The sequence below is a fragment of the Mobula birostris genome, chromosome 15 (assembly GCF_030028105.1).
Source record: "Mobula birostris isolate sMobBir1 chromosome 15, sMobBir1.hap1, whole genome shotgun sequence".
In the NCBI taxonomy this organism is placed as follows: domain Eukaryota; kingdom Metazoa; phylum Chordata; class Chondrichthyes; order Myliobatiformes; family Myliobatidae; genus Mobula; species Mobula birostris.
The window spans coordinates 60474105-60501165 of NC_092384.1; the positions used below are offsets into that span (position 1 = coordinate 60474105).

General features: G+C 40.9%; 2 long non-coding RNA genes across 2 annotated transcripts; one reads left to right on the top strand and one right to left on the bottom strand.

The window, feature by feature from the left end:
• Positions 1 to 151: 151 nt before the first annotated feature.
• LOC140210691 (uncharacterized) lies at positions 152 to 24190 on the top strand. The gene is made up of 3 exons (XR_011889271.1): positions 152 to 376; positions 18609 to 18783; positions 20053 to 24190. It is a non-coding gene; the product is annotated as an uncharacterized lncRNA (long non-coding RNA).
• Positions 10728 to 15996, bottom strand: LOC140210314 (uncharacterized). The gene is made up of 2 exons (XR_011889211.1): positions 15605 to 15996; positions 10728 to 12750 (listed from the first exon to the last, which is right to left on the bottom strand). It is a non-coding gene; the product is annotated as an uncharacterized lncRNA (long non-coding RNA).
• Positions 24191 to 27061: the final 2871 nt, after the last annotated feature.

The window sequence follows — 27061 nt, forward strand, 5'->3', positions numbered from 1 at the left end:
GATAACCATGGAAATAGATCGCTCACTGGAAGGAATTTGACCCAATCATACGCAGTAAAACATATTAATCTTAAACTAATGTTGAATGAGGATGTTCTGAGCATTTCAAATTAAGCAAGTGATGAAGAATAAGAAAACAAGATAAAAAATTTAATACTAACATGTGCATCCAAACTCTGCCAAGGATGGTCCCATGCTCGACTGCAAAAGGTGGAGATCCCACCCTATAAAAACCCAGATCTACACCAACACCAACAGCTCCAAAAAATTCATCATCTCTGGGAGAGGAAGGAAACCAAGAAGATGGGCTTACCTGGGGACAATTCGAAACAGGACAGACAACTCTGGTGAACTGCTCTCAGTGGCCTATAACCTGGTAGGGATGACGAACAAACGATGTGCATCTATTTCCTCTTTTGCATGGCTTGGACAAGTAATTTCAGAAATGTGAATGTTAAAGTTGAGGTTCGAAAGCCAGTTCTTTTCATCTGGGACAATTAAGTGGATTGTTTCAGTCTATCCGTTGTACACAAAGGCTTTGAGTTGCAGTGCCACTGACAGAATGCATCTTTTGATGAGTCTTTGATGTCCCATTTCCTCAATAATTTGCACATTGCATATAAGAATACAAGTATATGTTGCTGGCAGAAACCCAGGACCCTGAAGTAAAGACCCTTGTGTGAATTATTGTCTGAGATTGGTGTTACAGAACAGAGATCCCCTGTCACCTCTCAGCACCCAACTGACAATTGTGTGTAACTGGAATGATTTTCAGCTGCCAGTCTGAAAATATACTGTGGATTTGATTTTAATGCAGCTCTGAATAGATTCACAGACTAGTAGACCAGGAAACCGGCACTTAGCTGATGGGTCTGCATCTGCATGAGGCCATTCAACATTCCACTGCATGGATGCGACAGCGATTAACGCTTATTTTGGGTGTGATGGTGGGAAGATTGTAAATATGAATTTGTTTGAATTGTTCTTTAGCACATGAAATGTGTGTAGTGCTGGGCAAAGTCAGACCTTTTGACTGAAAGCATCTCCATATGACATCCGTGGTACCTTGTGTTGTTGAATAAAGAAGCTGCTTTGTATCTTCCGGCACTTTTCTCCAATTACTTCATTTATGCAACAACAACAATGCTTACAGACATCATATATGTGGGTAGCACCCATTTCTAGTGCCAGGATCAACCTACAGAGGCAGGGCATTGCTTACAAGACTGTACCAGCTTGAAAGGTCATTGATCTGACCATTAACCTTTCTCTCTCCACAGAAGCTGCCCATCCTACTGAGTGTCTCCAGCATTTTCTGTTTTATATCAGTTTTCCAGAAACCAATTTTTTTTACTTTCATTGTACTAGTTTTCATTTGATCTCAGCCCTGATTGCTATCTTCTCAGTAGTTTCAAGTATTCGAGATTGTTGAATGTGATTTCCTCTACACAAGTGTAAAGGGGAACAAAATAATTGTTACTCCTGATCCAATGTAGCTCCAAGTACCCAATAAATATAAGTACATAGTGTACCTCCCACGCTGAGGTGTTGTAACATCAACTACAGACAAACTCCATTCCAAAATCGCATGAGAGTCAGGATATAGCCTCTTAGCGCCTTCGTTTTTTTGCTGACTCAAAGCCATGACACAGTGAATAAGGAGTGAAACTGAGAAACAGCAAAATACAGTGCAATTACTGTAACACAGCACAAAATGCTGGAGGAGCACTGCAGCCCAGGCAGCATCTGTGGAAACAAACATAGTTGACGCTTCATCAGACTAGAGAGAAAGAGATGAGGAGTTAGAAGGTGGAGGGAGGGGAGGAAGAAACACAAAGCGATAGGTGAAACTGGAGTGGGGAGGGGTGAAGTACAGAGCTGGGAAGTTGATTGGTGAAAGAGGTACAGGGCTGGAGAAGGGGGAATCTGATAGGAGAGGACGGATGGCCATGGAGGAAAGAAAGTGATGAGATTACTAGGAAAGTTGATGAGGGTAAAGCGGTGGATGTTGTCCATATGGACTTCAGTAAAGCCTTTGACAAGGTTCCACACAGAAGGTTAGTTAGGAAGGTTCAATTGTTAGGCATTAATATCTAAGTAGTAAAATGGATTCAGCAGTGGCTGGATGGGAGACGTCAGAGCATAGTGGTGGATAACTATGTGTCAGATTGGAGGACGGTGTGTAGCGGTGTGCCTCAGGGATCTGTACTGGGTCCAATGTTGTTTGTCATATATATTAATGATCTGGATGATGGGCTGGTAAATTGGATTAGTAAGTATGCAGATGATACTAAGATAGGTGGCGATGTGGATAATGAAGTAGGTTTTCAAAGCTTGCAGAGAGATTTAGGCCAGTTAGAAGAGTGGGCTGAAAGTTGGCAGATGGAGTTTAATGCTGATAAATGTGAGGTGCTACATTTTCGTAGGACTAATCAAAATAGGACATACATGGTAAATGGCAGGGCATTGAAGAATGCAGTAGAACAGAGGGATCTAGGAATAATGGTGCATAGTTCCCTGAAGGTGGAATCTCATGTGGATAGGGTGGTGAAGAAAGCTTTTGGTATGCTGGCCTTTATTAATCAGAGCATTGAGTAGAGGAGTTGGGATGTAATGTTGAAATTGTACAAGGCATTGGTGAGGCCAAATTTGGAGTATTGTGTACAGTTCTGGTCACCGAATTATAGGAAAGGTGTCAATAAAATTGAGACAGTACGGAGGAGATTTACTAAAGTATTGCCTGGGTTTCATCTCCTAAGTTACAGAGAAAGGTTGAACAAATTAGGTCTTTATTCTTTGGAGCATAGAAGTTTGAGCAGGGACTCGATAGAGGTGTTTAAAATTATGAGGGCGATAGATAGAGTTGACGTGGATAGGTTTTTTTCCATTGAGAGTGGGGGAGATTCAAACAAGAGGACATGAGTTGAGAGTTAAAGGGCAAAAGTTTAGGGGTAACATGAGGGGGAACTTCTTTACTCAGAGAGTGGTAGCTGTATGGAATGAGCTTCCAGCAGAAGTGGTTGAGGCAGGTTCGATGTTGTCATTTAAAGTTAAATTGGACAGATACATGGACAGGAAAGGAATGGAGGGTTATGGGCTGAGTGCAGGTCGGTGGGACTAGGTGAGAGTAAGAGTTCGGCACAGACTAGAAGGGTCGAGATGGCCTGTTTCTGCGCTGTAATTGTTATATGGTTATATGGTTATAAAAAGGGGAGGAGCACTAGATGGAGGTGATGGGCAGGTAAGGAGATAAGGTGAGAGAGGAAAAAGGGAATGGTGAAGTGGGGGGGGGGGGAATTGCCTGAAGTTTAAGAAATCCATCAAGTTGGAGGCCACCCAGATGGAATATAAGGTCTGCGTTGTTCCATGCACACATGCAAATATACACAGTTATATAAGAACTTAGTTACATTTCTTGCAGGTAAGTATTATAAGAATCTGACAAGTAAATACTACAGATAAATAGTATGTGTAAACAATTATCATATAGGTTAGTGCCTAATAAACTCAAAAATAGCATTCTATTTCAGCAAAATCTTATTGATACCTTTAGGTTAACATCTCAACAACAAAACACCAACTTAAAAGCAATGCTGAGGAAACAACAGGATGGCTTCAGGAAGAAACTTCTTTCGCTCCTAATATAAACCTCTGGCTTTCTGCCAGCAAATGTGTTTTCCTACTTACTACTTTCTAATTGCACAGGAAGTGACCTAATACAGATCTGAATCTGCTCATTTCAAAATAAAAGCTGGATGTGCTTATTCACATAGTAAAAGCAAATCAATTGCCCAAAGGGCAGGTCAGATAGTTTATATACATAGATTGATGGAAAGTCATGGTAGGCACGGATGTGCTTGTATGAAAGGTGGCTGACAGAAAATAATAAAATAGTGGTATTTGGGGTGCGGAAGGTTCATTAGTGAGTGGAGATGCTACTCAGCCTTACTGCCTTGAGAAAGTAACTGTTTTTTAGTCTAGTGCTCCTGGCATGGATACTGCGTAGCCTTCTCTCTGATGGGAGTGGGACAAACAGTCCAGGAGCAGGGTGGGTGGTATCCTTCATGATGTTACTGGCCTTTTTGTGACAGTTTTCTGTATATATACATCTTTGTTAATGAGTGGGCTGGTGCTGGTGATGCTCTCCACGGCTACTGCTATTAGTGATAACTGACAGTCCCACCGAAGAAATGAATGTATTTATTGTGTTATGGTTGTTCACAAAATAGTGCTGAGACTAGATGAGGTGGTATAAAGAAGTGATTACCATAGATGCAATGGAATATGAGCACTAGTATTCTTCCATGATGTGCAGAATGATTTCAAACAATGAATGCTATTAGCTCAAAAAGCATTACTTTGTGTGGCTAATGCAATATCATCACAAAAAGTAGATTTATTTGAGAAATTAACTTGCATGTTCATTGCATTATGCACCCTGACCTATGCAAGAGGTAAATTAAAACATCCAATTAAACTTTGATTTAGATTTTTCCACTTTAGTGACTTGAAATTAGTTACTTGACAGATGAGATGACATTGCATTGGTAGTGGTAAAAGCTGGACCAAGCTACTCAGAAATGAAACAGAAAGGCACAGTTTAATGAGACTGAACTGTACTGGAGACAGTTCAGGAGAGAATTGAGAATTCAGGGAGTCGTCATCAGTCCTGGGCTGTCATTGCTGAAAGGTCAATGGGTTTTCTAAAATGTACAAGACAGCAAAACAGAAGTCGATTAAAAGAGACTGACGAAGTTCAACTGCAGTAAAAACAAGATGTTTCTCCTTGTCTTGGATTCCTGGGATATGCTCATCACCAAGAAGCCATTCGTAGCTGCTATTGAAAAATGAAAATGAACAACCTTCCTAAAAGTACCAAGTACAAAGTAAATATAATAGTAAAGTACATATTTGTGTCCATATACAGCCCTGAGATTTGTTTCTTCCAGACATACACAGTAAATTCAAGTAAAGACCAGACCCAACAGGACAGACAAACAACCAATGTGCAAGAGATAACAAACTGTGAAAATACAAAAGGAAAAAATTATGGTAATAAATAAATAATCAATAAATATCGAGAACATGAAATGAAGAGTCCTTGAAAGTGAGTCCACAGGTTGTGGAAGCAGCTCAGTGATAGTGAGAGTGAAGTTGAGTGAAATTATCCCCTCTAGTTCAAGAGCCTGATGGTCGGGGGTTAAGTACTGCAGTTTGCATAATGATAGCACTGTTCAATATACAATGCAATACCATGTCTGAAACCAGCCACAATAACACAGTCATAATAGTCAGAATGGTTGGTGACTTGGACCAGTTAAGACTTCTGTGAATCTACTGCTCTTGTTCTTTTAGAATATGGATATAGGGGTTTTGGAGATGCTATTAAATGGGAAAGCCAATTAAAAACAGTAAGGAATTTTAATATGATGAAAGCAAAATGAATAAGCAGTTGGAAGCAAATACCTTCATTACCCTGGAAACTAAACTAATAAATTGACATTGAGATGTCATCATTGTCGTTTTATAGAGTCACAGGGTCATAGAGAAGTACAGCAAAAAAACAGGCCCTTTGGCCCATCTATTCCATGCTGAAACCATTTAAGCTGCCTTTTCCCAACAAATGTTTCACCTTCCAGCCTTAACCATGACCTCTAGTTATAGACCCACCCAATTTCAGTTGAAAAAGCCTGTTTGCATTTACCCTATCAATGCCCCTCATAATTTTGTATACTTCTATCGAATCTCCACTCAATTTTCTAAAGAGTCAGCCCCAACTTATTCAATCTTTCCTTATAACTCAAGTCCTCCAGACCTGGCAATATCCTTGTAATTTTCTCTGCACTCTTTCAAACTTGTTTACTTTTTTCCTGCCTCTTGACCTTCTTGACTAGCCTCTCACGAAGGACCTTGTCAAATGCCTTACTAAAGTCCATGTAGACAACATCCACTTCCTTACTTTCATCCCTTTTCCTGGTAACTTCCTCCAAAAACTCATTAAGATTGGTTAGACTTGACTTAACAGACATGAAGCCACTCTGACTATTCTTAATCAGTTCCTGTCTATCCAAATACTTATGTATCTAGTGCCTTAGAATACCTTCCAATTACTTTCCCACAACTGATGTCAGACTCACCAGCCTATAATTTCTTGGTTTCTGTTTAGAACCTTTTGTTAAACAGAACAACTCTCTGGTGAACCCTCTGGTATCACTCCTGTTACTAAGAACGTTTTAATATCTCTGCAAGGGCCCCGACTTTTTCTGCACTTTCCTCCCATAGGGTATGAGGGAACCCCTGGGAAAACACCTTGTCAGGTCCTGGAGATTTATCCACCATGATTTGCAAACACTTCCTCCTCTGTAAGGTATAGGCATGCAGTTGATGTCACTCTGCCTCAGTTCTATAGACTCTGTTTCCCTTTCCTGAGTAAATACAGATGTGGAGAATGCATTTAACATCTCCCCAACCGTTGTGGTTCCACACATGGATTACCATTCTGGTGTTCCAGAGAACCAGTTTTGTCCCTAGCAATCCTCTTTTCCTCTTAGCGTACCAGCAGAATCCCTTAGGATCCTCCTTCACCTTGTCTGCTAGAGCAACTTCATGCCTTCTTTTAGCCTTCCTGTTTTCTTTCTTAAGTGTTCTCTTGCACTTACTGTACTCCATCAGCACCTCATTTGTTCCTACTTGCCCACACCTGCTCTGCACCTCCTTTTTTCTCTTAACTAGAGCCTCAATATTTCTTGAAAACCAAGGTTCCCTACACTAGTTATCTTTGTCTTTTATTCTGACAGGCACATATAAGCTTTGTACTCTCAAAATTTCAGTTTTGAAGGACTCGCACTTTCCAAGTGCACCTGTGCCAGAAAACCACCTATCCTGATTCACACTTCTCAGATAATTTCTGATACCATCAAAATTCGCCTTTCTCCAATTTAGAACCTCAATCCACGGACCCAATCTATCTCTTTGCAAATCTACTTTAAAACTAATGGCATTGTGGTCACTAGATGCAAAGTATTCCCCTACAAAATATTCTGTCACCTATCCTGTCTCATTCCCTAATATCAGATCAAGTATCAAACACTCTCTTGCTGGGACTTCTACGTATTGATGAAGGAAACTTTCCTGGACACACTCTCCCCCATCTAGTCCCTTTACAGTGCAGACACGAGGAAATCTGCAGATGCTGGAATTTCAAGCAACACACACAAAAAATGCTGGTGAACACAGCAGGCCAGGCAGCATCTATAGAAAGAGGTACAGTCGACGTTTCCGGCTGAGACCCTTCATCAGGACTAACTGAAAGAAGAGATAGTAAGAGATCCGCCACCCCACTAGGAATAGGGTTCCCCTTGTCCTCACCTACCACCCCACCAGCCTCCGGGTCCAACATATAATTCTCCGTAACTTCCACCACCTCCAACGGGATCCCACCACTTAGCACACCTTTCACAAAATACTCTGCAGATGCTGGAGTCAAAGCAACATTCACAACACGCTGGAGGAACTCAACAGGTCGGGCAGCATACGTGGAAACGATCAGTCAATGTTTTGGGCCGGAACCCTTCGTCAGGACTATCTTTCCCTCCGCTCCCCGCCCCCCACTTTCCACAGGGATCACTCCCTATGCGACTCCCTTGTCCATTCATCTCCCCCTCCCATGCATTCCCACCAATCTCCCTCCCAGCACTTATCCTTGTAAGTGGAACAAGTGCTACACATGCCCTTACACTTCCTCCCTTACCACCATTCAGGGCCCCAGACAGTCCTTCCAGGTGAGGCGACACTTCACCTGTGAGTCGGCTGGGGTGATATACTGCGTCCGGTGCTCCCGATGTGGCCTTCTATATATTGGCGAGACCTGACACAGACTGGGAGACCGTTTCGCTGAACACCTACGCTCTGTCTCGCCAGAGAAAGCAGGGCCACACATTTTAATTCCACATCCCATTCCCATTCTGACATGTCTATCCACGGCCTCCTCTACTGTAAAGATGAAGCCACACTCAGGTTGGAGGAACAACACCTTATATTCCGTCTGGGTAGCCTCCAACCTGATGGCATGAACATTGACTTCTCTAACTTCCATTAATGTCCCACCTCCCCTTCGTACCCTATCTATTATTTATTTATTATTATTATTATTAATTTTTTTCTCTCCCTCCTTTTTCTTCCTCTGTCCCTCTCACTATACTCTTTGCCTGCTCTCCATCCTCTGGGCTTCTCCCCTCCCCCTTTCTTTCTCCCTGGGCCTCCCGTCCCATGATCCTCTCCCTTCTCCAGCCTTGTATCCCTTTTGCCAATAAACTTCCCAGCTCTTAGCTCCATCCCTCTCCCTCCTGTTTTCCCCTATCATTTCTGATCTCCCCCTCCCCCCCCCACTTTCAAATCTCTTCTTTCAGTTAGTCCTGACGAAGGGTCTCAGCCCAAAACATCGACTGTACCTCTTCCTATAGGTGTGTGTTGCTAGTCCTCTTACAGTATGGGATTCCCAGTCAATATGTGGAAAGTTAAAATACATATTACAACAAACTTAGGTTTCTTCAACAGTCTACGATCTCTTTACAAATTTATTCCTCTAAATCTCTAGAACTGTTGGGTGATCTGTAATAAAGCCCATTAACATGTCATACCTTTCTTACCTCTTAGTTCCACCCATAATGCCTTACTGGTTGAGCTCTCCAGTCTGTCCTGACAGAGCACTGCTGTAACATGTTCCCTGAGTATTATTACCCCTCCTCCTTTAATCCCTCCCACTCTGTCACATCTAAAACAAAGGAACCCCAGAACACTGAGCTTCCAGTTCTGCCCCTCCTGCAACCAAGTCTTACTAATGGCGACAAAGTTATAATTCCAGGTATTAATCCATGCTCTGTGCTCAATGCCTTTCCTACAGTACTTCCTCCATGGAAATATACACAGCTCAGGACACCAGTTGCACCATGCTCAACTTTTTGATTCCTGACTTTGTCTGAGGCCTTACCAACATCTGCCTCCACAACCTCCCCACTAACTGTTCAGGCAGTCTGGTTCCCATCACCCTGCAACTTTAGTTTAAACTCCACCATGCAGCATTAACAAAGCTTCCCGCTAGGATATTACACCCCTCCAGTTCAGATGCAAACTGACCCTTCTGTACAGGTCCCACCTTCCCTGGAAGAGAGGCCAATGATCCAAAAATCTTAGGCCTTCCCTCCTACACAAGCTGTATGAAACTGTATAATCTTCCTGGTTCGGGCTTCACTAGCACATGGCATGGGTAGAGTCTTGAGGTCACAACCCTGGGGGTCCTGCCCCTTAGCACCTTACTCCCTGAACCCTCAATGCAAAACCACTTGTCCTACCAATGTCATTGGAACCTACATGGACCACGACTTCTAGCTGTTCATCCTCCCTGTTCATCTCGATGCAAGATGTCCCAGGCCCTGGTACCCGGGAGGCAACACACCATCCAGGAATCTCGTTCTCACCCACAGATCCTCCTGTGTGTTCCCCTAACTAACAAATCCCCTATCGCTACAGCATTTCCCTTCTCCCCGAGTCACAGAGCCAGACTCAGTGCCAGAGACCCGACCACTCTGACTTTCCTCTGTTAGGTCAACCACTCTGTCCCCAGCAGTACCCAAAGTGATATACCTGTTGTTGAGGGGAATAGCCACGGGGGTACTCTGCACTGACTGTCACCCAATTCCCTGTGTCCTGTGCCTTGGGTGCAACAACTCTATATCAGAGTCAGAATCAAGTTTATTATCACTGGCATGTGACGTGAAATTTGTTAACTTAGCGGCAGCAGTTCAATGCAATACATAATCTAGCAGAGAGAGAGAAAAAAGAATAATAAATAAAATAAAACATAATAATAATAAACAAGTAAATCAATTATGTATATTGAATAGATTATTTTAAATTGTGCAAAAACAGAAATACTGTATATTTTAAAAAGTCAGGTAGTGTCCAAAGCTTCAAAGTCCATTCAGGAATCGGATGGCAGAGAGGAAGAAGCTGTTCCTGAATCACTGAGTGTGTGCCTTCAGGCTTCTGTATCTCGTACCTGATGGTAACAGTGAGAAAAGGGCACGTCCTGGGTGCTGGAGGTCTTTAATAACGGACACTGCCTTTCTGAGACACTGCTCCCTAAAGATGTCCTGGGTACTTTGTAGGCTAGTGACCAAGATGGAGCTGACTAGATTTACACCCTTCTGCAGCTTCTTTCGATCCTGTGCAGTAACCCCCCCCCCCCCACCCCACCAGTCTATTACCTCTTCAGCCTCTTGAATGATCTGGAGTTCATCTAGTTCCAGCTTCAACTCCTTAATGCAGTTTGTTAGAAGCTGCACTTCTCGCAGTCGTAGTCATCAGGGAAGAAAGAAGATTATTATAGAATTATTGAGTGACTATTATCTTTTTAAATGCCTACCATTGCGATATTACCTCATTGCCTCTGGACCTAAATAATGGACCCTCCCTATCCTTTAGCATTATCTTCCCCTCACCAGTTCATCAGTTCACTCTCACATTCTCCTGGCAGTTCGAGCAGGAAGTGCTTACTGGTCTTGGCAGTTATGAGTACATCCTGTAAATCAGTATAAGAAGATTCTGAAAGAACATGTCAATTGTGGTTCAAGGTGACGTAAGACATACTTGGCAGAGTACTATTCAAGGTCAATGATTTGAGGAGCTAGCTTACTTTATCTAAAAATTGGAACTTACACAGACGACGGTCAAATTGATTATTTATTTGTTCCAGCATCACCTACACATCCTCATGGACCACTTTGAGCCAAGCCCTTCTTTGTGACATTCATTTTCAGGTGGTGAAGGGAAGGCCACGTGAGCAAGGCATTAATATGCTTGAACATTCCAAAAAATGTACACCCAAGACCAGTTCACGTCTTTTTCCCTGCACCGTATAAATACATGAAAAGAATTCCCAGCCGATATACTCTGTGAACACAACAAAAATTAATCAAAATGAATTTAACCCTTCCTTCTCTGGACTAGGAGTTCTATGCCATAATTAACATGTTTAAGTAAATCGTTTTGGACGAGTCAAAAATTAAAGGAGCTTAGTCCAAGAAATAGAGTTGGGTCTTTTGCAAATTAGGGTTTAAGGTCATCAGGTGAAGAAGAATATATTCTTTTCACAGAATATAGTGGAACCCTAGATCTCTGTTCACCAAAAAATGATAAAGGTAAGAAGCATCAGAACTTGGATTACTGGGAAAGCATTGTCAGTGGCACACATGTAAAAATTGATGATGTGTTCTCAAGCAGTGTTGTGACAAGAAGAATGGTGATGAGCAGTAGAATAGAATGGGTCAGCGGCTGATAATAGTGGGTGATGTATGGCTGGACTGAGACATAACTTGATCAATAAGCAAATTAAAGTTGGACATTTTTTAGTCAATTATTTACATACGTCAGGGAAAATACTGTATTTCAGTTCCATTCCACTAGAGAAAATACTTGTTCATAATTTTGTAATTGGTAAACAAAACATGCAGCATTCCATTTCAAATAAGAGACTTTGTAGAATATTTTCTTTAAGAGAGTGGTCAATGTTTAATTATTAGAAAGGGGCAGAGGACTGGCTCCCTTCCACAAGGAATACAAAGGTAGTCAGTGTACTGGGACCAGTTATCCTTGCACCAACCTTCACTGGGAGTCTCTGACATACAAGGAAAGAAGAACTAAAATTACTAATTTAAGCTGTAAGCTATTTCAAGTCATTTGCCTTACAACTCAGTTTTAAATATAAATTATCACCACTATTTAAAAACTGTGTACCGATATTCAGAGAACACAAAGGCCAAAGGTTCTTAGAATTTCCAGCTCACTGCTACTACAACGCCAACGGAAATTGGGTCAAAGAGCAGCATTTCATCTTAGTTTTTAAGGAAAGGCTCATTGGTTGAATTAGAAATTCAAAGTTGTCCCTGTTGGGACAAATCCATTTTTAAGTAAACAAAATAGAAGAGCTCTCAAGAGGCAATGAACAATCTGCAGGAAAAATTCAGCGTGTTGAGCAGCATCTATTAGAGAAAAGAACGGTCAATATTATGACTTGAAACCCCACGTGGAGAGATGATACCCTAAGAACTTTGGTACAGTCATCAATGAAGCCACAGATGGATTTATTTCAAAAATTTACACTAATTCTTCACCCTATCCCATTTCAGATCAATGGTAATGTTAACCGCCCTCCCCAGTTCAGATCAGGCACAAAAGCTGTCCTTTTGGGAATTTCAGCCATAGTTAGATACTGCTGAGTGTTTTAATTTCCTAATTTTCTCTTTTCTTTTGGAATTCTGTTTAACCGGTGTTGATATTATTCAGATTATTCGTATGTCAGTGAGCATTGGTGCATTAACTGGCCAGCAACTTCAGCTTTGTAATTAATTCTAGGTTTTTATTTAGGGTACCAAACTATGCACTTTCCAATTGGAATTACTTGAGACCTGTGAGGCTAATAGTTGTCTGCCACCTGCTGTGATCTCTCATTTCAAGTGGGCTTTTGATTGAGAACAGATGTAGTTTTAAATAGCATTTTTAAACATTTAACATTATAAAGAGAAAACATATGTCAGCTCAGGTTAAAGGTTAATGAGGATATTAAGGATCAGGTACATTCCAGTCAATCTGTGGGGATTATTTCTTCCAATAGAAGTAATGTCGGCCCTCCATGGGGTCTTAGGATGGTCAAGAGCCACGAACATTGTAGTTTTCTCCTGCTTGTGAATCATTCTGTGAAATATCAACAACATGAGTTATAATTTGATTTACTATAACAAAAAAAATCAATACTTAACCGTCCCAATGGCCATTTTATTAGGTACACCTGTACACCTGCTTGTTAATTTAATTTTTTATTTTTATTTAGCACTACAGCGTGAAATAGGCCCGTCTGGCCCTTCAAGCCATACTGCACAACCCCAGTCAAACCTGACTAACCCTAACCCAATCACAGGACAATTTACAATGACCAATAACCCACCTGGTTCATCTTTGGACTGTAGGAGGAAACTGGAGCACTGGGGAAAACTCACGCATTCCATGGGGAGGGCGTACAGACTCTTTGCAGAACAGCACCGGCATTGAGCCCTGAAGTCCGGAACACTGTGCTAACCACGATACCACCATGGCACTCTTGCAAGTTTCTAATCAGCCAATTATGTAGCAGAGGAAGGTTTAACTTGTTACTGAGGTGTTTTTGAACTCACAGAAGTCTTCAATAAAGTGTCACACCAGAGATTATCAAGCAGAATTAGAACATGTGCATGTAGATTGCTGATTTTTTATGGGTTATTTTTAATTTTTATGTGTTCTTTTCTTATGGGCATGATGTGGTTTTTATTCCCTGCACATTGGGTGTTTGACAGTCTTCTTTTTTATCTTTTATATATTTTTGGGGGGAGGGGAGTGTCTTTGTTTCGTGGCTGCCTATTAGGAGACGAATCTCAAGGTTGTATAAAGTATACATACTTCGATAATAAATGTACTTTGAACTTTGAGATAGAAAACAGAGAAGAATAAACAGAGCATTTTCAAGTTGAGAGGCTGCAGCCAGTTGATGGGAGGGCGGAAAGTGTTGTGTGCTGGAATTCGGCTGTTTCCAATTTATATCAATGATTTGAATGAAGGGATCAAGTGTAGTGAACGCAGCTCTGTGGATGATACCAAGCTGAGTGGGAGAGTAGTGAGATGGAAGGATGGATGCAGAAAAGCTTCAGGAAATATGGACAGGTTAGATGAATGGGTGAAGACATGGCAGAAAGAAATATAATGAAAAACACGGGAAACATGGACTGATCTTAAGTGGTGAAAGACTGAAAACTGCTTGTGTCCAAAGGAACTGGGTGGTCCTTGCAAATGAATCACTGAAAGTTGACATGCTTGCATTGCTAGTAATTAGGATTGGTCATTATTGCAAGAGGATAAAAGTACAAGAGTAAAGAGGTATTGTTCCACCTACATAGGGTCGTGAAGAGACTGCTACTGGATTATGTAACGGTCTAGTCTCCCTGTTTAAGGAAGGAGAAGATGTGACAAAGGTTCACAAGGATGAACCCTGGGATGAGACAATGCCCTTAAAGGAGAGATTATGCAGGCCTATTGAGTTTAGAAGAATGAGAGATGATCTATCTGAAATGGGTAAAATTATTACAGGACTTGGTAGGGCAGATGCAGAGATGATCATCCGGGGTTTCTGGAATCAGGGCTTGATACTCAAGACAAAGATGAAATGAACTTTTTTCACCCAGAAGGTGGTGAATTTTTGGAATTGTCCACACAGAGATCTGTGAGAGATCAGTTGTTGAATATATTCAAGACAAAGATCAATAGATTTTTAGATCCCAGGGGAATCAAGGGATATGTGGTGGGTGCAAGGAAATGGCTCTGAGGTGGAAGGTCTGTCATAATTTTATTGAATGGCAGAGCAAGCACGAGGGGGTCAAATGCTCCCTCCTCCCTTTACCACAGAGAAACTTTTGAAAACGACAGAGACGTTGATGTCTTTATTATTTGTCACATGTACATCGAAACATATAGTGAAATGTGTCATTTTCCTTCATCTACCAACATGCTCTGGGGATGGTGCTGGAGACAGCTCACAAGTGTCACCATGCTTGTGGCACCAACATAGCAGCACACAACTGATTATCCCGAACCATGTGTCATTGGAATGTGGGTGGAAACCGGATCATCCGGAGGAAACACAAGTGGTCATAGGGCGAATATACAAGCTCCTTTGGCATGGGCATGAACCCCAATTGATGATAGCTGCTGCTGTAAAGCAATTGCGCTAACCACTACGCTACTGTGCCAAGAGGAAACACCTAAAAGGTTATAGGGAAAATGGCAGCAAATGCGACTTACTTAGAGAGGCATCTTGCTCGGCAGGGACTAGCAGGTCTGAAAGGCCTTCTTATGTGCTATATGACCCTAAAACCCTTAGATTCTACATAGCTGGGAAGGACAAGGAGACTGAATGCACTCTGCATAATCGGTTTGGACGTTGTTTTCGTCGCAGTCTAATTGACATCAGTCTAGTTGGTAACTATTATCAGACAAATCTCTGTCTCAAAACCAGTCCTTGAGGTGCAAGGTACTTCCACATCTCAGTTTCATCACTAATCTCAGCCTGAACTGGCAGCAACACATCTCCGTTTTATTGCCACTGGATTCCACATGGAGTTCAATGGAATATTCTGATCTTCCACAGGCTTCCCAGCACTCAGGCTGAGATACCCGTCTACAGAGCCTGGTCCGAGCGAAACGCTGTACAAGCGCAGCAATGCCCGTCCAAATAAATGGCAGACCTGCCCCAATACTTATCATTACTTCCAATTTATTAAAGGCCGATCCACTTAAAGGAAATTTGCTGAGCCAAGTTCAAGTTCAAGTTGAAGATCAAATTTCAGTCATATACACATACAAAGCAGCATTCCTCCAGACCAAGGTGCCCAATCCAGTACTGTACATATAACTCACACACAACACATAAAGTAATATTACCACAAATACACTAACAAATATTACAGTGCCTTTATATCACAAATTAAAAAGTAAACAGCATAACACGACTTTCATTACATACGTGGTGAAATCTGGGTGGTGGCAGGGTGTTCAGTCACCTCACAGCCTGGGGGAAGAAGCTGTTTCCCATCCAAACGGTCCTTGTCCTAATGCTACAGTACCTCCTGCCTCATGGTAGGGGGTCAAAGAGATTGCTAGATGGTTGGGAAGGATCATTGACAGCCATCTTTCATGCTGCTTTTAGCAAGTACAAATATTATAAGGTGCACCAATGCAAGTCAAACTGAAATAGTTAACTGCATTGCAAAACTATCTTTGTATAATCTGTAACCAGATTGAACTAAAATTATGTTGAGCTTTGTTTTTGTAGTGCCATAAAGCAATGCTGGTTTAAGGTCCAGTTCACTGAAGCGGAACTTGGGGCTTGGTGACCTGGTTGCTTCCCTGAAATAGCCAAGATCAAATATGTATTTCTCCGACACCACTAGAGGTCACTGTTGAGCAATAAGTTATCACAGTGTCCATTGATACAAAGCATTTCTGCTTTTCCAATTGGCGAATGAGGTTATTTGCTTGCCTTTTAAGGAAATATATATCTGCTCACTGCTCTCTATTTCTCAGTTTCACTTAGAAGGAGCAAGGGATTTGGAACTCTTATTGCTGCTGATTCTGTTTGAACATGGCATCTAGTGGGCACGTGCACATTCATGATTGAGTTTCACCATACACCTACCGGTGAGGGGCATGAGTAGGTGTGTGGCCAGTGCTCACCAGAAACGTGCAAATCAGGCAGATTCTGATATCAAGCAGCATGAAATACCAGTCTAGTCCTGGTGCTGAAGCTTTGGAGATGAACTGCCCGGTTAACGCCTTGTATTATTGCTGAGTGTCCGTTCGCACTAAAAGTATTTGTCCCATCTTCAAGGTTTCTGCACACTGGTTATCATACTTTCATTAGCAGGCATTTCTTTTGAAACGCAGCATAATTGGGAAACTAAGCGAAAGGCAAATGGAGCAGACTCCCTTGGAGAATATATTTTGGGTACACTTAAAGCAGAGGTTGATTGGTTCTTGATTACTAAGCTCATCAAAAGCTATGGGGAGTCGGCAGGAGAATGGAGATTAAGAAGTGGAAAAAATCCAACCATGATTGAATGGCGGAGAAGACTAGATGGGCCAAACATAATTTTTATGTTCTTATGGAGAAGGGAAGAGGAGGGGGAAGCTGATTCCTCAGTAGGGGGTCATATCTATCCATGGTGCTCTTGAAGCAATTCTCCAAATGGAACTTCAGGATACAATATTGCTTCACTAAGACCATTCTCATTGATTGTATCTTGTTCTTGCAAACCATGTGAGCTGTGAACTAGTGATCATATCTGTTAATGTCACTGCGACCATGAACTTTACTACTGTGGACTGGGGTTGGAGATATTTGCAACACTGTTGTTCCTCTTTTGCATCGGTTTAAAGGTGTACAGTAATTCAAAGAGAACTGTCTACATTTCATTCCTCCTGACAGAAAGCAGAGAACAGCAACCTCACAAGAATATTGCAGGTTCTCCTACAATGCTGGCTGCATCAAATATATTTGCATAATTTGAAGATAACCGAATTAGTGTCTTGAAGCCATAAAGCATGGAAATGCTGTCCATATAGAAAGGGTTCGGTCCTATATTACGTAGCCAATGTGCAACCAAGGGAAATGTCCAGCTTGTTCCTTGCCACCAGCTCAATGATAATCTGTAAGGAATATAAGGAAGAGAAAGGCAGGAGGTAAAAGACTGTAAGATCATAAGACATAGGAGCAGAATTAGGCCATCTGGTCCATCAGGTCTGCTCCACCATTTGATTATGGCTGATTTATTTTCCCTCTCAACCTCTTCTCCTGCCTTCTCCTCCTCGTGTCCTGGAACATCCTTACTAGTAAAAAACCTATCAGCCTCCACTTTCAATACACACAATGTCTTGGCCTCCATAGCTGCCTGTGGCGATTAACTCCATAGATTCACCACCCTATGGTTACAAATTTTCCTCCTCATCTCTGTTCTTACTTACTTACTTTCTGCCCTGACTGGCACTGAACATAGCATTGAAGGTCCTCCATCTCTGTGTCCCTGGCCATCTTTTTTATTGTGCCCCAGATCTGGTTCAAGGTCCTTACTTCTGCCTCTTATGGTACAGCACCAAGTTGTCTTCGGTCTCCCACGTATCAGGGGTCCAACGATGGAGTTGGCCTCTCTTCTCATCACATGCCCAACCCATCTCCAACGTTTCTTCATGGTGATTGTGGCCATGTCCTCTTGACACCGAAGGAATAGGGCGTGGCTGGAGATCTTTATTAGCCAGAAAATACAGAGAATCTTCCGGAGGCTCATGGTGTGGAATGGTGACAGCTTACTCTTGTACAGATCAGAATGCTAGTGCATGACAGAGAGCAACCTTGCCAAGCTGTCGTCATCTCTATTCTAAAACATGTAAGTACAAGCTGCTGTTCCTGCTTAGCAGGCAGAAAATCTGCTGCTAGTATCTGCCTAAAAGGACATATACTGGATCTTTTTCCAATATGGAGTGCCACTCTACAGAATCTGTAGATAACCTGTACTTTACTCTGATGAGGTTCCATGCCAAGAGGGAAGTCCTGTACAATTTGTTCTTGGCTAAGTGTAGGACTTCCATTATTGTCTGTACTGCAGTGGTCTGAGTTCTTCAACTGGCTTTCTGTGGGAAGTACCAAATTTCACATTCAAGTCAAATCAATAGAACATCACACTGAATAGATTGCTGATGAATGGGAGAATGCTTATAGCTAGCGAACTAAAAAGAAAAATTATTCAACTTGTTATAAAACTAATAAATCTAATATTGTCCCTAATTTTTTCCCCTTTATCAAACTGTCTATCTGGATCAAATGTTCATATCAATTATGCATAATGTAATATCCACAAATTGCATGTTATTTTGAGTCAAAAATTAAATAAAATAATGTGGTCAGGTATAGTTCCTCCACTATAGTGCTTTGGATATGCCAGGGATGTTAATAAATATTGTTATCTCATTAACAGATAAAATGACATACTCATGAGATCCTGTTTGCCGGTCCAAAGCAAAGTCTCAGCTGACCTTTCTACAGTTTTGTGGATGCATTTGTCATCCATCAAATGAAGCAAGAGGAAATGGGAACAGAATCAATGTTACTGACGATGCATGGCGTGCCATTCTTCTTCGTTGCTCACGATGGTAGGATGTGGTTTGTACCTCAACGCACTTTGAGGTTTCGTTCTTGATTGTGCTTTCACCAGATGTCTTCTGAGAACCATAGCTAAATTCTATTTAAGTAGGGCGGGAAAACTGAAGTTGGATTATATTAAATAGGTGGTACTCACAGAGCACTATGAAAACTGAAATGGGTTTTCCCTCATGTGAGGGATAACAGAAATGGGAAACATTTATCAATGAAGAAAGAAATCAGTAATACTTCTGCGGGCACTAGCAATGACATAAAAGTAAAAGGCTCCAAAAATAACTTTGCTATAATCAGTCAGTGATGAAACATTTAGGTAATTCCTCTGTCAATCAAGCTTGGCGACCTCCCCAAGGTATACAGGATGCCTGTGAGGCCACACTTGAAGTATTGTCTTCAGTTTTGCCGCTCTACTACAGGAAAGATGTTATTAAACTGAAAAGAGTGCAGAAAAGATTAACAAAGACTGGAGGGACAGAGTTATGGACAGAGATTGGACAACCTAGGATCTTCCTCCATGGAGCATAGGAGACTGAGAGGTGATCTTATAGAGGTGTATAAAATCATGGGGGGCATAGATAGGGTGAATACACTTAGTCTTTCTCCCAGGGTTGGAGAATCAAGAAATAGGGGGCATAAGTTTAAGATGAGAGAGGAAAGATTTAACAGTACTTGGGGAGCAACTTTTTACTCAAAGGGTTGAATATACATATAGAGAACGAGCTGCCGGAGGAAATGTTGAAGCAGTTACAATAGCAAACTTCAAAAGACAATTTTTCAGGAATGCTGATTGTCAAGGTTTAGAGGGTTATGGGTTAAATGCTTGAAAATGGGACTAGCTTGGATGGGGCATCTTGGTTGGCATAGATCAGTTGGGCCGAAAAGCCTATTCTTTTGCTGCATCACTCTATGGCTCAAGGATTATGAATCTTTTTGAGAGCATGTGCCCAAATTAGCAATAGTCTTCTAAAAAAACCTATCTCATGTGCCATGGTAATTTTCAGTAGAGATTATTGTTGATTAATGAATTAGTAAAAATAATTATGATGCCTTTTAAGGAAAAAGGATGAGTCCTTTTTCTTACTTAATGTATTCATTGTTTTACAAAACTATAAGAGAGACAGATTGAAACAAATGAAGCTTTTAGAAATCCTGTTTAAAAATTGTTAATATTTGTCTTGTAAAAAGACAATTGAAAAATACATCATTTCTAAATAGAATTGTATTGTAACCATTTACTATACCAATACTGTTGTTTACACCAGGTCTATGAAGATTCCAAATGTATCATCCAACGTCACATATTCTCCCAACTGTCCAGCTGGCACAAGCTGGCCGGACATTTCCTGTGAAAACATCTCACAGCTCTCAGCCTGTAAAAATTGTTTGTTGCTTCACTTGGCAGTAAAGAAAATTATTATGTATCTTTTTATTACGATGGGGGTTTAAAGAATTGAGGTGTGACACTGCAATACTGTATATGCCCTCTTGAATGTGCGTGCCATAAGTTCATCGTCCCTGCTCTGTAATTTCCTGCTGCAAATTATCCCCACATAACTTCAATGTGACGATCCTCCACTTACTGCAGTTTCTAGGAAAATTATTCTATTTTCATTGGCATTTACCATTCATTCTTAATTTGTTTATGCTGTCACCAGTGCAATGAAATTTTCTTCACTTAAAACAAGTTCATCAGCATGGAGACTTCAGGGGACAATTGAAATTGTTTTACCACAACACAACAGGATACTTTGGCTACAGGTTTTCACCATGAGTACTGTTCACTCGATTTTTCTATCCATTCAGTCTGTAAAGTGAAAACAAGTTTTTAGTTCTCTAGTCATTTCTGTTGTGTTCATCTGACCCTGTTCCTGAATGTCACAGAGCACAGAAACAGGCCCTGCCAGACCATTTAAACTGCCTACTCCCAGCAACCTGCACTGGGTCCGTAGCCCTCCATTCCCATACAATCCATGCACATACCCAAACGCCTCCTGAACATTGAAATCGAGCTTGCCTGTGCCGCTTGTGCTGCCAGCTCATTGCACACTCTCATGACCCTCTGAATGAAGAAGTTTCCCTTCGTGTTCCCTTTAAACTTTTCAGCTTTCACCCTTAACCCGTGACCAATAGTTGTAGTCCCAGCCAACCTCAGTGGAAAAAGCCTGCTTGCATTTCCCCTATCTATACCCCTCATAATTTTGTGTACCTCTATCAAATCTCCTCTCAATCTTCAATGTTCCAAGGAATTAAATCCTAACTTATTTAACTGTTCCTTAGAACTTGGGCCCTTGTACATTTTTTTCTGTACTCTTTCAATCTTCCCTGTAGATAGATGACCAAAAGTACACACAATACTCCAAATTAGACCTCACCAATGTCTTATACAACTTCAGCATAACACCCCATTTCTTGTACTCAATAATAAGTGATGTGTTAACACATTCGTTATTTTTCCAAAAGCTCATCCATATACCCGTAAATGATTCCCTGAAATGTCCACCTCATGCCAATTGCAAAGAGGACAGATTTTAGTTATTTGATTGGATAATTCTTGATTTTTTTTGTCAGGACAATTCCATGTGCACCAATTTTAATCATTATCTTTAAGCATAAGACCATAAGAGATAGAATTAGAATTTGGCCATTCAGTCCATTGAATCAGCTATGCAATTTGATCATGGTTGATCTATTCTCCCTCTCACCCCCATTAAACTAACTTCTCCTACTCACCTTAAACACCACTAATAAATAAGTACATATCAACCCCAGCTTTAAATACACCCATATTCTGTGGCAATGAATTCCACAGATTCATCACCCTCTGGCGAAAGAAATTCCTCCTCATCTCTGTTCTTAAGGGACATTCTTCCATTCTGAGGCTTTGCCTTCTGCTCCCAGACTCTTCCATTATTAGAAACATCCTCTGTATGTCCACCCTGTCCAGGCCTTTCAAATAATAACTAAATATTTGTTCTCTCACTTTTCACACAGCAGCATTGAAACATTAGTATAATTCTTAGATTGGTGCTATTGTCAGAAATTAAATTCCAACTTTCAATTGGTCAGAGCTTTAATGACCCCCCCCCCCAGGACCTTGACACCCACCATCATGAAGAGTTTCAAGTGGCTGGTAATAACAAGCATAAACTCAAGCCTCCCGAACAACCTTGACCCATTGCAATTTCCCTGCTGCCAAAACAGATCTGCAACAGACACCATCTCCTCAGGCCTACACACATCTCTGGAGGATCTGGACAGTAAAGACTACTCTTTGACTACACCTCTACCTTTAATACTATAAATTCAAACAAAATCATCTTCAAATTCCGAGGCCTGGGAGTCAACACTTCACTCTACAAATGAGTCACTTTCTTCCTGACCAACAGACCGCAATCAGTAACGATAGGCAGCAACACCTCTGCCATGATTATTCTCAAAAATCATGACTGCATTCTCAGCCTGCTTCTCTGCTCCTTGTACACTCATGACCGTAAGGCCAGATTCTGCTCTAACTCCATCCACAGGTGACACCACTGTAGTGGGCCTTATGCCAAATAATGATGAACTGAAGTACAGGAAGGTCATAGTGATCTTAGTAAAATAGTGTCGTGACAACAAACCTTCCCTCAATGTCATCAAAACAAAAGAGCTTGTCATTGGCTTTGGGTAGTGGGGAGGGGGAGGTGCACATGCTCCTGTCTACATCAACAGTGTTGAGAGCTTTAGATTCCCAGGGATGAACATCATCCATGTTCACACCACAATCAAGAATGCTCAACAATGATTCTACTTGCTCAAGATGCTAAAGCAATTTGACGTGTCTCCATCGACTCTTATCAATGTTATCATTGCACCACAGAAAGCATTCTACCTGGATGCATTACAGCTTGGTATTGTAATAGTGACTGGAAGAAACTGTAGAGAGTTGTGGACACAGCTCACCACATCACGGAAGCCAGCCTCTCCCCTATCTGCATGCATTGCTGCTCAGTAAAGCAGCCAGCACAGTGAAAGACTCCACTCTCTCTTCACCCCCCCCCCCACTCCCATTGGGCAGAAGATACTGAAATCTGAAAGCACACATTGCCAGGCTCAAGCACAGCTTCTACCCAGCTCTTATAAGACCATTTTAATTGTTCTCTAGAACAATAAGATGGAGTTGTGACTTCACTATTCACCTCATTCTGATCTTGCACCTGAACTGCGTTTTCTCTGCACCTTCTGCACTTCATCCTCTGTTCTGTTATTGCCTTGTCTTGTACTACCTCAATGCACTGGTAGTACAAGCTGCATAAACTGTATGTAAGACAAGCTTTTCACTGTATCTTGGTACATGTGACAATAATAAACCAATTCCAATTCTAGTTTTCTTTGTCTTGATTTCAAAATTAAGAAATTCATTACATACAAGTAATAGTATTTGGTTCATCAGGTTGACTCTAGTCCCAACACCTCATTATTTATTTCCTGCTCCCACCATGCATTTGGTCACTGTGTTTCCCCTTTGCCACAGTGCTGTGGTAATTTTACGTAATTGTACTGCTGCAGCAATTTAAAAAGACACATTTCTTGACATATGTCAATGAATATAAACCTGATTCTGATATGGGTCTCTATTGTGGACTGAGAGTGGGAAGGAGACAGGGAGAGGGGAATCATAGTTGGGAAAAGGGGAAGGGAGAGGGGAGGGAGCAGGAAGAACCCGAGAGACATTCTGTAATGATAATGAACTTATTGTTTGGAATCAAGCGACCTTGCTTGATGTTTCAGGGCTGGTGACCTGCCACTGGCACCCCTTTGCTGTCACCTGTCCCGCACCTCTACTACAGCACCCCACCCTCCCCATTCCCAACATCCTTTGCTCCCACCAGATTTACAAACACACTCTCGGCTCCATGTTGACATACGCAGCACTGTGCCAAAGTCTCAGGCACCCTAGCTATATATATGTGCCTAAGACTTTTGCACAGTACTGTATGTTTGTCAGGGACCATCTCATTCATTTCAGGATTAATTTTGTATGATCAATTCTTTGATGCTTAAATCTTGGTACTCAACAAGATAAATATTTAAATTATGCAGTTTAATATGCATTGAAGCATACTCCATGTTGGTCAATAAAGACTTTGTTGTATCACACTGATCATGATATAACCTAAAAATACATAATAAAATACAAAGACCTTGAAGCTCTGTATGCATCATGAGTTGTAATAAAAGGTAAGACAGCTTTTGTCATCTTTTGTATGTTGTAATGAGATAGAATTTTGATACAGATCTTAAAGCTAATTGAACTTCACTGGGTTTCACATTAAAAATCCATTGTAATACTTTGAACCTGAGCTGAATTTGTAACTAAGCAAAGTGTTTTTTTTTCCCTTATTAGGAATAAAGATTTCAACTAATGAGCCTGACAACAGGACTGATGTGTATCTATGTTTCATTCATCCCTATTTCAGTAGTCTGTGGTTAGCTCTGCCTTCTCCCCAGTGTCTACTTGTAACCACCTACCTACAGTGTCACTCTGTACCTATTACCATATATGGTAAAATCATCCAAGCTTCCAACTAATCAACCACTCACTAAACCCACCGTCCCTGAATGCAGCTCAGAATGAGCATAAATTATTGGTTTTATTAGCAAAATCGTCACAGTTATTAAAAAGTGACAGTAGCATTGTTAAAATATTTGTATAGCGAGATGCATGAGTTGTTAAATGCAATGGCTTTAGTACTTCTGCTTTTTATATGCAAATGAGTTCAACGTCAACTCACACAATAGACATTGTGTCAGTCTAATGCAGACAACTGTCTTGAGGAAATGTTTTTTGAATATATATAATTCAAAGCTCATTCAAACCACCATTTCCCTTCCAAGATTACCATAAAGCATAAAACACAGGAGCAGAATTAGGCCATTTGGCATCACAGGTCTGTCCTGCAGGATTACTTTTCTAATCCTCATATAAAAATAAGTTAATCTGTGGTATGTTTTCATCAGTTATAGTTCACATCATGAGCACATAATTGTTAAATGTATTGATGAAAATCCTACTGCCCTTACATCTAAAAAATGTGTTAAATATATTCAACCTCAAAACCAAAACCTTCATAGCTAGGGTTAAATTGGTATGACTAACTTACAATTTACAGCTTTAAAGCAGATATAATGTCAACTGATTTCTCCCTCAAAACACTTAAAAGAAACACCAATAAAAACAGAAGATATGTGGAGACACTCAGCAGGTCTGGCAGCAGTAGAATTAATGTTTGGAGTCAGACCCATCATCCTGTATGACTAGGCATAGCTTAAATACCATCTGTTTATTTGCCGATGACATACAGTAACTATCATTGACAAAATTTCAGATGGTAGCAAGAAGGCATACAGGAGTGAAATAAATAGCTGGTTGAGTGGTGTTGCAATAACAACCTTGCACTCAGCTCAGTAAGACAAGGCATGATGGTAGACTTCAAGAAGGGGAACACATGCCAGTCCTATTCCAGGATCAGAAATGAAGTGTGAGCAGTTTCAAGTTCCTGGGTGTCAACATCCCTGAAGATCTATTCTGGACCCAACTTATTGATGCAATTGCAAAGAAGGCAGGACAACAGCTATATTCATTAGAAGTTTGCAGAGACTTGGTATGTCACCAAATGCACACACCAACTTCTACAGATGTGCTGTGGAGAGCACTGCTCTGTCCAGTTATATCACTCTCTAGTATGGAGGGGTCAATGCACAAGATCAGAAAAAGCTGTAGAAATTTGTAAACTCAGCCAGCGCTGTCTTGAGCACCACCCTCCCCAGCATCAAGGATATCACCAAAAGGCGATGCTTCAAAAAGGTGGCATCTATTAGTAAGGAATCCATTCCCCAAGACATGTCCTCTTCTCATTGCTACCATCAAGGAGGAGGTACAGGAGCCTGAAGACACACACACAATGTTTCAGGAACAGTTTTTCCCCTCTGCTATCAGATTACTGAATGGAAAATAAACCCATATGCACTACTCACTATTTTTTTTCTTTGCTCTCTTGTTGCACTACTTAGTTACTTTGTTTTATTACTGTAATTTACATTTTTATTATTATGTATTGCAATGCACTGCTCCTGCAAAACAACAAATTTCGCAACACATGTCAGTGATATTAAACCTGATTTTGATTCTGATTCTGATCCTTTGACCCATTGTTAAAACTATAAAAAAGAGATAACAGGTTAGTTTTAAGTTGCAGAGAAGGTATGGTGGGTTAATGCAAGGGGTGGATAGAATAAAACAAATAAAGCAAGGCCACGATTGCTGCTGAAATAAGTTGTTGGGTTCAACTGGTTGTTAAATTATTGGGGACAAAAAGAGAGAGAGTTGATCAGAGCAAAAACTCACTTTCTCTGTAACAGCACTTCCTATTTCTGCTCTAATTCATCCATCTTCTTCTTCATTTGACTTTTAATGGCGGTTGGCAGTGCACCTTAAAGGTTCATTACTGCCACCAGCTGGACTGGAGTGTAGTGTAGAGAATTAGCTACCCTTTTCAAATGAAAGCAAAATTACCCCAAAAGCCGTGTAGATTGTAAGTAATGAAAGAGGATACTGTCAATTAAATTAAATTCACTCTCATAACTTAACAAAGTTTTTAGATGTATACTATCAACCCCAAAACGTTGTAATGAAGCCCGCACTTGAATTCTTTCAACCTTATATGCTTCACACTGTAATAATATATGTTCAACTGTTTTATGATGATGACAAACCTACTCAATCCAGAATGTTGTTTTCCAACAAGATGTAAGGAATGCCCAATTCTAAGTTGTGTCAAAATAATTGCTTCCCTTCTTGTTTCACCCCCTTCTCCCATAAGCCCAACAGTTTTATTAATTCTGTAGAGGGGTCACCTCTTGTGCCCATTATCCCACAAGTCTTGCCATAACCCCCTAATCCTTAACCCTACCAACTCCTTAGCTCTGATTAATTCATCCATCTATGATATTGGCTCAGTTTTTCTATCTCTATTAATATGCCTGATATATTAGGTATGCACTAGAGTTTTGCATTTCTCTGTTTTTATACCTTTTGTTAATATTATCACCTTCTAACTGTCTTCATTTCCAGGCTTTCTCTCAGTTTATTAGCCTTTAATAAATCATCAGATAATCCCCATAAATAATCTTCTCACCATCCCTGGCCTCACCCAATGAGATGTACACTCAGTGGCCACTTTATTAGGTACACCAGTACACCTGCTCGTTAATGCAAATATCTGATCAGTC